General features: G+C 39.0%; 1 protein-coding gene across 3 annotated transcripts in view; it reads left to right on the top strand.

The window, feature by feature from the left end:
• The window catches only part of FLRT2 (fibronectin leucine rich transmembrane protein 2), a 99,824-nt gene that overhangs the window by 26,152 nt on the left and 57,180 nt on the right, over positions 1-16,492 (top strand). For 2 of the 3 annotated variants that reach the window (XM_019731120.2, XM_019731121.2), the window contains exon 2: positions 8,946-9,010. The exons of the other annotated variant lie outside the window; for it this stretch is intronic. The gene's annotated coding sequence lies outside the window, so the exon portion shown is untranslated. The remainder of the gene's footprint in view (positions 1-8,945; positions 9,011-16,492) is intronic. 3 annotated transcript variants of the gene reach the window in all.

Below are 16,492 nucleotides of genomic sequence, written 5' to 3'. Positions count from 1 at the left end.
GGAACAGCAGCCATAGCATCAAGAGCATCAGCGTTGAGGTGTTTATTCACCAGGGAGTTCCTGCTACATGATTCCTTTCTAGATTTCCATTTTGTTTTTCCAGTGCTTTTGTATCATGCATATTGGACACAGTGTTTCTTTAGAGTGATTACTGTGATTCTGCCACTGCCAGAGCAGATAATAAGCTTCGGGAAATAATGTATTCTGAAATAAAGGAGCGGTTATTCACGTCACCTTCTCTGGATAGGGTAATGTGGGTGGCTAGCAGCTTCCTAAAGGTTTAGTATCCTAATCAAAGAAAACTATTTAAAATATATGTCCGTGCACAGATGCATGAACATCTAAACACACGCATACACGTAGATCAGTTCACATGCATATGCATACATGAACACATATACACATGGAACTGTCATAATTACATGCTAAATACTTTGTTATTCAGCCCGATCAACCCATACTTTCTGAGCGTGTGCTCAGCCTATGGGTACAGAGGTGCAGAGGACTCAGCCACTGTCAAGTTGTTCCCGGTCTGATGCTGGACAGACAAGGGAGTAGGTGTCATAAGCTGTGATGGTGGGGGGTGTAGACAGCGACCTGGAGCAGAGTAGAAGTGGGGCTCAATTCCCCTCTGGGACCCTGCAAAGGCTCCATGAGGAGGTGACCTTTGAGCTGATCCCTGATGAAGAAACAGAAATAAGCAGATCAGCAAAAAGAGGTCTACCAGATGCAGTAAGTAATCACTTCGGGGCTTTATTTACAGCAACGTGAATATGAGTTCTTTTCTTTCCAGATAGTTCAGATGTTCTTTGAATGCACTGTTTGTACTGCCCAGAGGAAAGGGAGCCAGGGAGCTAAACCAAAGTTGCTTGTAGTAACGTTTCTATGTGATTTCCAGTATTTTGATAACATGTACATACGAATACGTGTAATATATGTGATGTCGTTGATAATGCCCTTTTACACTTTTTTTTCTTTTTCCTTTTCCCCTTGTAGCAGCTCAGCAAGTTAGATGAATAGGGTCATTTTTTCAGGTAAGGAAAGGAAGGCTCACAGACTCGGTGTCACTTGCACAAAGTCACATGGCTCAGTCCCCCTCCAATGATGTTCCTGAACCTCACTACTCTGACCCTGGTCTGTGCCGTTTGGTGTCACCCTAAGGTTAGATGGCTGGTTACAGGTTAGATCTCTGACCCCAGGGTTTCCCTGGTATTAGCAGAGTTTAGTCAGTGACTTTCCAGGGCCTGTCTCCATCACTCTCTCTTCATGTCAAGTGGGTGAAGCTTTTAATCTGTCTCAGGATACCCAAAGGATTTTAGCAAAAATGTTGACTTTCTCACAGCTCTGCCCAGTCCACTCCTTTCTCCCTCCAGGAATTTAAACAAATCTCTTAATGCCACTTCCTCATTTCTGTACTTCAAAGTGTTTCTGCCAGACAGACCTTGTCTGTTCCAGCTCTGACTCTTCAGGGATGGGTAGGTTTTATTTATTTATTTACAATTTTTTCACTTGTCTGCACGTGGATTTTGAGCCATCTGGTAAAACGATTTGGGTTTTCCTCCTTTTTATCGGTGAGACAGTGTGAACATACAATTAATTGAGACTAAGTTCAGAATCAGGAGGCATGAAAGAGAAAAAAACATTTTAACCTATCAGAATTAGAAATGATATCACATAAATAAAGGACTGACTTTTTGTAGCCAGTCTTCACACATAGAATCCATGCTATGTGACAAGGAATTTGTAACAGCTAAAAGGAAAAAAAATTTCATGAGAAGGAAAATGAAAGGCGCTATGTAGCAATGTAACTAGTCTGGCTGCTTTTGGGTTCTGTGATACTTGTGAGAAATTTTTTTAAAAAATGAATATGTTCTTTTTATCTACAATTATATGTTTTTGACTAAGAAAAATGCTAAAGAGCATTTACTCTGTTACTTTAATTACCCTCCTAATTATAACGATAACCTTGTCACATTATGATAATTCCCCAAACAGAAAATGCAAGCTCCGAATTGCACCAATATTTGGTAATTTTACCTTGTTAGCGGCTCACCGTCAGTGCAGAAAACACTAGGTTTTCCCCCCATTACATTTCTGTTGCACAGTGTACAGTATATTTCTTTGCCTTAGAAAACGATACTGTACTCTGTTCAGCATGTTTGTGTTCCTCCATCCCAGGATTTGAATGCAGCTTTTTAACATCTCACAGTTTCAGAAGCTGTCTCCTGAGCAGTACGTAATTCTCCCCTCGTTGTTTGATGGTAATGGGAGCTGTGCAAGTATCTGGAGAGAGTAGAGTACAGCCTGGGGTGAGAAAGTAGCTATTTATCAAGGTATCTTACAATCTCAGTTTATGTTGTTGTAAAACGTTACTGTGCATGTTCTGTGAGATTATATCCGCTAGAAATTTGTCAGCCATTGTCAGCATACTGTAAGGAACGAGGATGTGTATTATTCTAGTCAACTTAATTTGATTCTGCATTTCTTTGCCCTTATTTTCAAAGAGACTGACTACCAGGGACACTTGCTTAATGGTGCCATCTGTTAGATTGTGAGGTGTACAGAATGAGTGCTGGAAATATACTGGGCCCCTCAGAGAACCCTGGCAGGTAGACGACAAGGCATCCTGATGCACGGCTCTTGCCGGCATGGAAATTCTCCCTCTATTATTGCAACAGATGATATTGTTGACAACCAATAAAGTTGCAGAATAGCTGCCTCGTATACAATGATAAAGCAGGTGTGAGATAAAACAGAAGCCTTTCCAAATAGAATAGTAAATTTCCCTGATTTTAAAATGTACAATAACATTGTCCTGAAAATCATTAGTTCTTTAGACAGCCCCAGCCTCTGGTAAAAATTACAAAATTGTTTCTGTTGTCATTGTCGCCTTTGTATTTTGTTGCCATTATTTGGCTTTAGTAGTGTCCCTAATACTCCAGAGCTCCCCATCCTCACTTCTATGGGACACTTCTGTCACCACATTTCTTTTCTGTCCTCAAGCTGTCTTGCCAATAAAACTGATCTTGAGATAAGTTGGAAACGTCTTCACCACAGTGACAATGACTGACACCAATGCTAAGTGTGTTTTCGAAAGTATTTACTTTTTAAAACTATGGGTAACTCCTTGGACCAAGTGCAAGTAGTTTCTGACATGGAATGTTTGGCATCTAACGAGCAACGGGGGAGAATGTCCATGGAAGGAGAAGCATCTTGTTCTCCTGAGAGTTTACTATGTACTTGGTCAGCTTCTAGTGTCCATCTGACTTAGGACATTTCACTTCATACAGACGTAGATATTTCTTCAGTTCAAACCAAAAGAATTGGAATGCTATTAAAAATTTAAATATCTCTATATGATTTCTGGATTATCCATGGAGGATGTGTGGCAGCTGGCATTCATCAGACCAAGTGCGAGGGTACTCTCTACCCTTGTTTGGTTGTGAGGATTTAATGCAGGTTATTTGACGTTCTGGAAATGCAGACTCGTCCTCTATAAACTGAGGTTAATAATACTAACTTGTGGATTTGTTCTGAGGATCAAATGAGATGAGTATTGGAGTAAGGGAGAAAGTGGAAGGGTATATAATGTCAGCTACTTGAGGCTCGTTCCCAACTATCCTAATTTATTTCATAGTTGTCTTAAAGTTTATTTTGTTCGTGGGCATCAATTATTTTCTTGTGTTTTTTTTAGGATATTCTTCAGGCAACAACAGTTCAATAACAGAAAAGAACGCCATCGCATGATTGCATTGGGTTCTTCAAAATGAAATCTATTGATGGTTGAACAGTATAAACAACAAGGAACATAATTGGTCAGAATGACCCAGGGGGAATAGCCCGATGAAATTAAGCAGAGGAAATTTTATACTGTGAGGAAAAATCAATGGGTTGTAACAGGAACCTGCAAGGAGAGACAAGGAAGGCCTCTGAGTCCCAGAGGCCTACAGGCAATGTGTGCCCTAGAGCCTGCCTGGGCTTCTTGTTCTGCCTTTCCAAGACTATTTCCACAGTGTTAAATATAAAGATAAATACTAAAGAAATGCATTTTTTAAATCTTTTTTTTTTTTTCTTACAGAAAGTTAGACATCCAGAAGCATCGATTAGATAGCTACTCCTTGAAATAAACATGACGTTTTTGAGAATTACGGTTTTCTGGATAATGTTGCCTTACTAGATTTAATCATTATAGAAACCTTAAAATTTATAAATTATCATGGTTATGTCCAAGTAATATTACAGCAGTTACCCCTATCAGCAGGGCCACACAACCAGGAAGTGATGAGATTTGAGATGGGCCAGCTGTATCTGATTCCAAAGTTTATGCCGTTAATCAAATGCCAGATGCATTGAATGTACCCTCACCCCCACCCCTCCTTACTTTGTGTGATCTTGGGGAAGAAAAACAAACACAGATAGAGTAGACTTATCTCTTAAAAAATGTTTTATCCATTTCCTCCTAGATGGAGAGCATGGATGTGTCTGGTATTTACTCGTATACATAACTTAATAGATGATAGTTGACTCTCACACTCACTGAAGATACTAGAGTTTGAAAAAGGAGATGGTGTTGACATGTGTAAAAATCCTAGCATGACATAGTCCTTTAAAAAAGGCAGTCCGACATATTACATTTGAATAAACCCGCCAGAAGTCAGGGCATTGATCCCTTTTTTTGATTGACTCATAAGCTGATCTTATCAAGGGAAATATAAGGCAGACAGGGAGTTTTGCTCTTCACTGACTCTATTTTCAATGTTTACATGACAGAAAATCAGAGTGGCACTTGGCTACCTGATCTTCTCTGCCTGTATATGGAGAATAGTATAGCCAAATGACGTGGGGTCTTTTTGTTTTGTTTTGTTTTTTCCATGTCTCATGAATTGATTTCTCCAATGACTACATATTGCTTGAATTGGATGGATAGGTTTATAAGTTTTAGTGATTTTTCTTTTTTTTTAACCCTTACGGTGAGTAGCGATTTGGGAATGTTAAAAGATACACAGGTTTACCTTATTTTAGTACAAATGAATTGTCTTAGAAAAATAGCATATAATAAAAAAAACTGAACAAACAAAAACCATCACTAACAACCTGAGTTAGAAATAAGTTTAGGTAATTAAATCCTAAATCACTACAACTCCATTGGGCCAACCAAGACAATTCTAAATGTATTTATTGGAGGATCTATGTGAAGACATTTTGACTTCGGCAAAAAGGGCTGGTTTTTGTGCATGTGCCATTAGACTCATACATAACATAAAAGAAAGTATTAGAAAGTAAGGTTCTGTTGTAGAAACCATTCTTTATGTCTTTTATAGACATGAGTAATGCTACTACAGAAAAATACTATCCCTATTGTGATTGAAACAAATGACATGTAATTTAATGTAATAGTTCTTAAATTATGCATTTCTATATTTCTGCAAATCAGCATCTTCATTATACGATTTATGATAGTGCTAATCTCAAAGGGTTTTTTGTAGTGATCAGTTGTGAGACTGTATCTAAAAGTAGTTTGCAAGTTGAAGAGTACTAGTCATGTGTAAGTCCTAGTAGCGGTGATTATTCTGATTCTATGTGATGGTTCATACATTTAGATATATTTCATGGGGCTTATCTTGTCTTATCTTAAGTGTACATAATAATACCCGACTTAAATATGTTTCCTTTTGTTTCACTAAATTACTCTATCACATTTCCTGTATAGACATGGATTAGTTCTCCACTGCAATTCTGGGCTTAACCAATTTAATTTTATAATTCGATCAAGTCTTTGGGATTTTAAAATGTTGCTTCCTCAACATTAAAGAGAATTAAAGCTCCTGAATTGATGTGTTCCACCTAACTTACCAGTGGCACCAACACAATGTATACAATTGGACCCTTTGGTCAATGTTGCTCATGCAGTAGTTTGCCATAATCAGAATCATCTGGACGCTGATGGTAACCACTTTGATCATCACTTGGAATTGCAGAAGTCAAACGTGACTTGTATTCAACTTTTGTTATTGGTATATATTGAGTATTACAATTTTAATACAGTTTTCCTTTCTTAAAATATGTATACATTTTTTTTGGCACCCTCTCTATGTAATATTAAAAGGGAAGCTGTTGAATGTACACTAGTCATTTCGTAGTAAGAAAAAGATAAGATATTTATCATATGATTACTGGTTTTATGTTGTCTCTGTCTTGCCATTTCTATGACAGCAAGGAAAGATTAGTGGAGTTATGAACAATGCCAGTCTGAGGAACAGAATTTATAAGAACAGTCAAAAGTTCAAAGCCACAGAAATCCTGAAGTTCTATTTTAAATTAGACTTCAATTTCTGTCAACTCCATTCCCCCCCCCCCCCCCCAGGGATCTTAGGAAATATGAATGAAATATCCTACTTTAAAAACTTTTGTTGTTTTTTTATTTTGGACATTAGGATAATGAACATCTTCCTGGCACAAATGGTGTTCAGACTGGGGTGTCATATATTGTTTTTGCATAGGAAGAGTGATAGTAATATCCTCAGTATGTATAGAGTCATAAAGATAGCTTTTGTCATAATATTTCTTGTGTGCTACTACTTTTCTCATAAGAAATCTGTCACATTTGTTTTAAGTTACATTGTAGATATGAGAGAAGTAGATTCTGCAGTTGTTTTAATGGGTTGGTTATAAAAATAATGACCCTGATGGAACTATTCAGAGTAATATGTAGCATCTGGTACCCCAGGAGTTTCTTAATTTTATTAATAGAAACATTACCACCTCTTTAGTACATGCATGGCTAGTGGCCACATTTATTTATTTTTTTAAATTCTCAGATGATTTCAGGAACCAAATACATGGAGAAGTATTAAAATATATATGCTTGAGAATCTTGGTGCTCAGGGTATTAGTGGTTTTAAAATACAGGTTGTTTGCTTTTTAAAAAGAGTTGCTATTTTGCGTTGTCTGTCATGCCTAAAAGGTACTTGGCAATATCATAAAAAGACTCCTAGATTGAAAGAGCTGTTGCAAGTTATGAGAGGAAATTGAGGAGACACTGCTGTGTTCACACCTGTTGAATCCATAGGGCCCTTAGAAGGGTTAGAACCTATAATGGAATTTATTACAACATGCCTACCAACAGGCTGTAACTTCAGGGAGAAAGCCATTTCTTTGTTAGTCCTCCAGACAGAAATTTCACTGCTGGGGGCGTCCTTTCAGTAGAGGATGAACAAGCAAAATGGACCAGTTTTTGTAGGATTCTCCCCCACCCCAATCATTAGAATAAGAAAGATGAGTCTGTCTTCTGCCAAACCTAGGCCATGATGACAGATAAACCAGAATAGGAAAATGACAGATTTAGGGGAATTTGCAAATGCGACTATGCCAGCAGTAGTTTTCTCATGAATTATCCTGATGATTGTCACAATGGAGACTGGAGGACAACACAGGAGAGACCTGGGAGATCCACTTCCATATTGGCACTTGCTTAATTCACTCTGGTTGGGGGCCTTGCACATGAACCAACAGGTTGTAGTTTCTAGATGTGTTAGAGGGAAAACAAGTCACAGGTATTGTAGCCTGAAGTACCCCACTGAGCCACCCATGCATGTACAGGTCCGGGAAGATGGTATTCACTGGGCGATTACTGAGTCTGATTTATAGAAACTTACAAAGGAAAGTTTCATTCAGAAATAAATGTAACACATTATTACTCCATTCGAGACTGAAATCAGGGGCTGTTCTCCAAGAATAAAATGGCTTCTTCAAGGAATCCAGGGGATCGGCTTGATTTTTCAGCACTTGGTAAATAATCATGAAGTAGTTGTGCGCGTGTGTGCGTGTGCGCGCGTGTGTGAAAGAAAGATGGGACATTTCTGCTGCTGTTTTGGTGAAAGCATTTTGGAAAATGCAATATTTGGTATTTTTTTTGTAGTTGGTCCCAATATGTATGGTAGAATACACAGGGTTTATATTCCTGGCCTAGTTGCAGGGAAAGAGAATGTCATCTGGTGGCTGAAAAATAGTCTCAGTATTGATATCAAATCTTTGGCACAAATAACAAGGAACATATTCCTTCTATGTCTCAGCTTCCCAGGAATGAAGCAAGCGTAAATATTTTTCAGTTTGATCGCTTGTGAATTACTCATGATGAAAAAACAGTCCGTTTCTGCCAGATGAAGGGGAATCCAGTGTAGTACTTTCAAACAGTACTGATGTTTGTGTTGTGACTAAAAAGTAATGAAAATAGTTTCCACAGGTCACACAAAATTTTTCATGATTCAACCAGTATTGTTGAAAGTTGGAGGAAGGACACAGCTATTGGAACCTATTCAAATGAAAAAATGTGATTATGCTTGTGCTTAGTGGCCTTTTGTTTTGTTTTGTTTTTAAAGAGCTGGGATCTGGAAAACACATGAATAAATTGGGAGCAGGATAGTAGAGTTGAGCATTACAGAAATGGTTGGAACTGTCCCAGTTCAGCCAGCACATTTGATACGTCCCCTCAGGACCCTGTGGGCACGTTTGCAGTGTCTTGAACACTGATATATTCTCCTCCCTGGCATGATGTCTGCACATAATGCAAACTCCAAAGGTATTTGGAACCTCTAAGCTTCCTTCTGCATACTTCCTCTGTTAGATCACAATGGAGCTTTCTAGGAAAGCATGCACTGTCTCTATTTGCTGCGTGTGTTTGCTCTGTTGTCATATTATATAGATTAAGAGCATGGATTCCAGAGCCAGACCACCTGGGCTCACACCTCAGCTCTGCCACTTATCTAGAAGCTTGGGCAAGTGTTGTTATCACTCTGCCTCAGCATCGTTCTCTGTACAATGCAGATAATTACAGTACATGCTCATAGGGTTGATGTGAAGATTGAATGAGTTAATGTCTGTAAAAGGCTTAGAATAGGGTCTACCACCGACGAAATAACTTATAAGTGAATTTTGTTTTCCTGTAGAGATGACAGGACCGTTTACCTCGATTAATTTCTAGGAAGAACATGGTTTACTCTTCTCCCGGCAGGTGAGTAACAGAAGGCTTGTACAGAACAACTGGCAAGGAGTGTTACTACTTATTTGGAAATTAGTCATCCCTGCTTTCCTAATGGTGGGTCTCTTGAGAATTTGGCCCCTTTCCTGTCTCACAAGGGGACTAATAAAGACGAGATAGTGAAAGGGTAGTAAGGACAGCCTCTATTCATAGAACCGTGTTGACTTGCGGGAAGGAGGATGCTGGGGGAAGATCATGGGCCTTTGAGGCAGAACACATGGTTTGCTCTGGTTCTACCCTCAGCAATTCCCTCAGTTTCTCACTGGATAGGAAGAGTATCTCTGCCCTGCTTGGGCAATTAAAAGGTTTATCATAAGGAGAATGAACACTGAAGTTAGAAGATGATTGGAAAACCCTAATGACCATGTGTGAGGCACTAGTACCAAGACAACAGTTAGTGTTGTGTATATTTGCAAATGAATTTAATTTTCCTTCTGTTATATAATATCGGTGGTGATTTTCCTTAAAAATGTGCTCACATTCAGGAAGCTTAGAGCAACTGTGGACTAAATGGCTCAAAAGATGGTGATTGAGCATCAGAACCCATTGACCACGCTGTTTCTTTTGTCTTTTCTTCTTTGTTTCCATGAGCTGCCTCAGGGAGTCAGTGTCCCAATCCTGTCTGCCCCCCATACCCTCCTAATTAATGAGGACACCTCATTGTGGAGGTCCATCTTAGCTGCTCTCTCTTGCTAGTCTTGGGATCATTACCTTTCTCTTGTCAGTTACTTAATCTTTTGAAACCTGGCTTCACTGTAAAGTGGAAAACCCATTACCAAAGTCATGATTAACTGACATGATATAGAAATGTCTAGCACAGCGCCTGGTATATATTAGTCACCTCTCCCTGCCTTTCATGTGTTCCATCCCTTTTCCCTAATCTACTATTCCCTTAAGGATTTGCAGTTCAATTTACCTTTATTTTGGTAATGCCAGCTATGATAATAATTGATCAGTTAACCCTTTATGATAAATCGTAGCATTTTAACAGTAATTTCCTAGCAACTACAATGGTCACTGAAAAAGACTATATTAATGGTGGACCTTTTGGGCATTGAGGCCAACTAGTGACAGTTCTGTGGGACAAACAGAAGACATTTTATCCTGAACATGTGATTGTCATTTTGCCGTTGAGCACTGTTCTTAGATTCCTCCTAGAAAGAAAAGAGGAACAGTGTCTGTCCAAAGGAGCTTTGTCATTACCCCACATCCTTGGCAGCTGACCATCTATTGTTAAGGCAATGATTGCCCACGCAGGTTTCCTTTTTCTTGCCTGGGGTGGAGTGAACGGGAAATTTGAGGTCTGCTGGCTCTCTGGGCTGATCAAGAAATAGCACCAGGAGTGACAAAGATTGCAGAACCCAGTATGGAGTCCTTTGTGCTGGGACTGTGACCATGAGGACAGGGTAAGCACTACAGGAGCAAGAGATCATTTCCTGCAGCAAACAGCAACTTGGATGCCTTCAACTTGGTCCTTAGAGATAAACGTCAGAGACGGGGACCCATTAGGAACCAGGACATTGTGGGCTCACTTTAGAGTTCTAATGAAAGTCTGCAGACAGTCACAATAAGGAGTGCGTTTTAAGAATTTCAGATGAGGTTTATTTTGTCCCCAAGCTCTTTGGTTACCATGGTTTGTTTTGGTTTTATCAGTGCTACTAAAAAATACATTTATCTTGCTAAACACCAATGAGACAATGGCAGACTACCAAACCTGAAATATGTTATTAAAGCATTTTTTTCCCTGTACTTTTGGAGCGATTTTGCATTAGCCATAAAATGATCACAAGTGTTGTCATTACCAAGATGTTTTCTTGGCTAGTTCAGTTTTGGGACCATGCTAATTAGATGTGACAGTGACTATTAGTGGTATTTATAAGATGTCGGTATGTCCATTTCATTTACCACAGTATTCTTTAAATAGGCTTTTTCCAAATGGGCATATCATCTTTAAGCCTTAGGAAAAAACCAGGAACAGAAAGTGACAAGCTTTCACACCAAATAAGGCTGTATATCTCCATCATCCTCCCGGTATTGACAGCCATCACCCAAGAGGGTAGGGTTGTCATTTTGACACATAAATTATGTCTTGGCTCCTTCAAAGATGGTTTTTCGTTCTTTTGCCAAGTTTGCATTGAGTATTAAAGATGAAATCTCTTGGTTTTCCTAGATTAGAATTTATGTGAGGATATTGTAAATAAGTCCGTAGATACACAGGAAAATTAAACATGTAATAATTCAACTCCTTTCTCATTTTAGGCATTAGGATTCATAATTTTACTTTCTTACCTCAACCTGACCACAGTATTGGAAGCAGCTAAATGAATTCACATTTAGCGGTCAATTATTTTTAAAACATTGCATAGACGTGCTTTAATTTGTATACTTAATGAAAAAGCAAAGAGTAAAGTGTGTGGTTTTTAAGGAATGCTTTATGTTTTGTTTTCCTTCAAATTCTCATTATTTCTTTGAAAACATTTCGGGTAGCTAAATGTATTCCATTATACTTTTCATTGCATTCTCCACTGAGTCAAGAGTTTAGATTTTTAAAGCATTCGTTGCTTCTAGTGTTTGTACAACCTGTTTCTTAAGACAGTGTCTATTTGTGGTTCTCAGTGGTATTGTGTTTGAGTAGTGTAAGGTGATAATAGTGTATCTTGGGCCCTGGTGATAGCCCTAGGATTTGAAACCCAGGGCTTTTCTTCATCTGTTTTGCTGAAGTGGTTTAAAATGGATATACTACACTTCAGCACAGGATGCTGTCGGCTAATGTGTTTCTCCCGAAGAGTGCATCAGTTTAAGTCACCATGATGTTAGCTTGGATCAGCCATGTGGATGAAAAAGGGCACTGTAATAAATCATAAACTCCTAACTGGGCAGGTCAGGGTGGGTAGTCACACCTCAGGCCTATAAATTCTTTAGTGAAAGGCTTATCTTTGCCTTAAGCAAGCCCTGTCCATTGTTTCTGTGCATCTAGGGTCACACACCTTTGACATGCATCTTTTCAGACCCTACCTTCTAATAACTGACTACCCTTTGAGACCCCTCTTTCTAAAAAGCACACAATCTTGTAAACTACCCTGTAATCCAGTCCCCGCCTTGCTTTCTCCACTCTTCCTTGCTTTCCCTCCTTAATTTCAAATGCATAAAAGAAGTTACAAAACTATTACTGTTGGGAGCATTTGGGATCGTGTTCCCTGGTATGTGTCGTCAGGTTGGCTCAAATAAACCCTTATAAAAATTCTCTACAGGTTGGGACGTTTCTTATGTTGACAGCTATAATGTTTTTACATATGTGTGTGTGTGTGTGTATGTGTGTATATATATATATATCCAAATATATATATATATATATATATATATATATATATTTGGATCTGCCTTAAAATTTTTCTATTCTAGAAATTCTTTTAAAAACGGAAATCATCACACCCATATATTAGTTTCAGAAACTTGAACAAACTATAAATATAAAGAATGTTGTGGGGTAGGGAGGATTATGAAATTATTAGGTGGCCAAATAATGCAGAAAGTGACATTTTCATTTCACAGTTCAAAATTGGCAGTTAAAAAGAGTATAACCCAATGGATTGGGTAGTTGGTGTGGGCATAAGAAAGGAGAAATGGTTTGTCTAAACTCTGGGCTCCTCCCTTCCATTGACATGTCCAAAGGCTAGATCAAAACTGATTCCAGAAAAGAGAATCAAAAGTGATTACTAATCATGGGCACTGAATATTTCCTGGATTTTCTTACCGTGGTGCAGTGGGAAGAATCGTAACAAGGTGGGCTGGGGTGAGTCCACTGGAGCCGCAGAGGGACTCTGTTTAATCAGACTCTGCGTGTGATGTTAGAAGAACACAGTTAGCACCTTCTTTCCTTATCATGTCTCTTGATTCAGCTTATCAAAACTCTTCGTGGCTTCTGTTTCCCAAGGCAGCCAAGAGCCACCATTGTTATGCTGTCAGTGAAAAGGAAGTGTGTGTGTGTGTGTGTGTGTGTGTGTGTGTGGTGGGAGGACGGTGTTAATGCCAATTTACTAGGATTTCATATCATCTACAACCAATGGAATGCAATCCGCCACATGTTTGTGTGGCGGTGCCTTGACAATGATCACTCTTATTATCTGATGGTGCTATAGTGGCAAGACAAATAAAATGTTTAGAACCGTAGGCCTAAGTATTAATAGCAATGGTCCAACTTTTGTGCCCGGCATTCAGGGCTATAAAGGTCATGGAGAATGTACTAGAGATCTCTAAGTCATCACTTAGCCCTATTGCATCATTTCTGTGGCTTTACTTGTATCATAAACCTAGGATTTCCTCTTCTCTATGTATCTAAATCCTGCTCTTTCAAGGCCAAGCCCCAGTGGCTTATCTTCCATGAAGAATTCCCAGACTGCTTTCACTCATGGCCGTTCCCTTTCCTCAGAGCTCATCGGAATGACCACTTCTCTGACTATCCATCAGTTAGTCATCACCTGCCACTCATACTTTTATGTTGTCCTTTTATTGTTATTTATATCATTTTCATTAGCTTCCCAAGAAGGTATCTGTTATCTTTTCAAACAAGACCTGGGGAGCAGGGGAGCACACCTTAGAATTTTTTGTATTTTTTACATCAATTAATCAGGTCCCATGTTCACAGTGGGGGTTGTTATTAAACATGCATTGATTAATTGATTATAAGACAATTATGTGCAGACAGTAGCCTTGATATTATTTTATAGCTCATTTGTTCTGCACGTAGCTAGGCGCGGAGTAGTTTGTACCTAAGTACTGGCAAATGTATGGTGACTTGCAGACGCATTGGGCCCACGGAAATGCACGCATGCTCTTCTTTCTCATTCTTACCATTTAGTAAGGCTTGTACCACGCCCTGTGCTGGGTGCATCACACATACAGCAGTCCTCACTCTACTGAATTCCCGTTGCATGCAGGCCTGTGCTTCAGTTTGACCTTCCCAGTTTTTGGTCATTTTTATCACTGAGTAGCCACAGTTTGTCTGTTAACGTCTTTCCTGGGCTGAATCATCTTTTTGGACATTTGGACCTCAGAATTAAGAACTCAGAATTGTCACATATAGCCTCCTTGGGAGGGAAGTTCATTTCAATTGTAAATGGAAGGGTGGTGGGGAGTTAATTTAAATGACCAGTATATCACAGAGAAGAAATTTTGCTGATGGTAAGAGAATGAAACACTCAACACTTCCTCCTTTATCACTCCTGCCACAGACACAGCACACACACACACACACACACACACACACACACACACACCCTTGGAATAAAAACGTGATTGAGTTTTATTTTCATTGAAGTGCAATTAGATTTTTCTTTACTCTCTTTTAATGCTATATTAGCATCTAGTGATACAGTGAAGAAGCAGCTTACATCTGTTAAGGTAATTCCTGACTCAAATGTAGATTTCTTTATGTTATGTTTTGATTGGACAGTTAACTTTGTAACGAAGGCAGTTGCACATTAGCTGAGGGCAGAAAAATGTCTCAGCTCCTTCTGTTGGGTGTGTCAACTCTTGCAGCTGTTCAAGAAACAGGATGTAAGAAGGAATTGTTTAGAAATGACAGCATAGGGTAAATTCTGGCATCAGGTGTCAGAGATTCTATTCTTGGTTGTGCTTCTGGATTGCTAATTTAGAGTGAGTGATTTTCCCTCAGGGTCCTCATCTGGGTAATGAAGAAGTGGTCCATGACAATATTTTCTTAACCAATATTTGAGCTTACATGATCTCTTTTTGACATTCTCAAGTTAACCCTGTCTTAAATTTAAGACATCTGAGCCACCTTTAAAGACCTAATGGAGTGATTTCAGCCATCAGAAAAATCTGGCTTCTTTGTCTTCCTCATTTCTTTTTGTTACTCTGGGTTAAAACAGTCATTCACAAATGTGCATGCATTAGGATTCACCTGAGAGCTTGTAAATGCAGTGATGTTTGGCCCCTAGGAGAATGAATCTCTAGGGGAAGGTCCCAGGAGTCTGCTTTTTCAGAGAGCCTCCTAGGACACCATGAAGCACAATATGGACTAAGGACCTCTGGTTGCACCATTAACCAGCTTAAAAATAGTTCATTCAAAATTTCTCAGGACTGCTTGATTGTTCCGTTATGGGGATAATAGATTTAATAAGTAAAAATACACGATGCCTGGTTAATTTGAATCTCTGATCAACAGTGACTGTTTTGTTGCATACATATGTCTCATGCACCATTTGCATCTTATTTTCTTTCACCTGACAACCTTTCATGCTATAGAGAGCCAAGAAATCTCTGGTTCTTTCACAAGTGTTCATACTGAGGGGTCAAAAAGGGTCTGAGACAAAGAGATGTTTGTGGAGGTTTGGGTGCCGCACTGTGATGTGTATCTTGATCCTTTTCAGGACCATTATATTAGAAAGACATTTTGGAGATGCTTTATTTTTTAATCTTTCATTCATTTTCTTCCCTTTCTACTGCGTTTTGCCAGTGCTGCATTCACTGTTTCTAAAACAGAAGATTTTTTTCTTTCCTTTTCTTTTTTTTTTTTAAGAGTGAAAAGGAATTTAGCCACATGGCTCCTATTAAGCCATCACTTCATATGGAAATTTGTTCCAGTTTCTCATGTGGGTACAGCCACCTTCTCCTAAATTGCACAACTCTATTTTGACGTGAGGCTTTAAGAGGAATCTGTGACCTCCCCATTGACCAATTTGTTGTCTTCCCAAATAATTATTCTTCCAAATGGAGTATTTTCCACTGGCGTTAAACTGCGTTGCTTTAGTCCCCTTTGGAAAACATTTACCCAGTAAGTACCGAGTAAGGTAAGAAACAAAGGCATCAGCCATTGTTTAGGAGCAGACCAGGTCAGAGCTTACAAGAGTCATTTTCACTGAAATTGATCTCTGGGTACCTCCCTCACTTATTGTAGACTGATTCAGCTGAAAAGACCTGTAACCATTAGATAAGCAAACATTTTTGCTTAAGCTCTTATTAATAAGTTATCTGATGTGATTTTCTATGCACTAAATGGGCACACTTTTCTTGTGAATACGGTAGATACTAGCACAGAGCCTGTGATAGCTGGTGGTGGTTGCCAAGTTCAGCTAACTGGACCCAGCCACGTCATCTGTCTGAGGGTTGTTTTTTCCCAACCTTTGCTCCCAGACTTTTAACTGTCTCACTGACATCTTGAAACCGGAACCCAGATCGTCCTACACAATCCTTATGTCTAAAACAGGCCCTACATAAAATTGCAGGTAAATACAGAATATGTATATCTGATACATCTCAGTACCTTGGAGTGGGTAGAATAATAGGAGACTGTGTGACTTAGAATCCCATTTCCCACTTTCTGGGGCTGATGACAATTTGATTATTGAAAGGTTTCTTCAAACTTCAAAAATATCTACCAATCCCTCTGTTTTCCCTCAAAACATGGTTTTGCAGTGGATTCAGGGCTTTGCC

The sequence above is a fragment of the Rhinolophus sinicus genome, linkage group LG03 (assembly GCF_036562045.2).
Source record: "Rhinolophus sinicus isolate RSC01 linkage group LG03, ASM3656204v1, whole genome shotgun sequence".
Lineage (NCBI taxonomy): Eukaryota > Metazoa > Chordata > Mammalia > Chiroptera > Rhinolophidae > Rhinolophus > Rhinolophus sinicus.
This window is presented reverse-complemented; position numbering and strand designations above follow the sequence as displayed.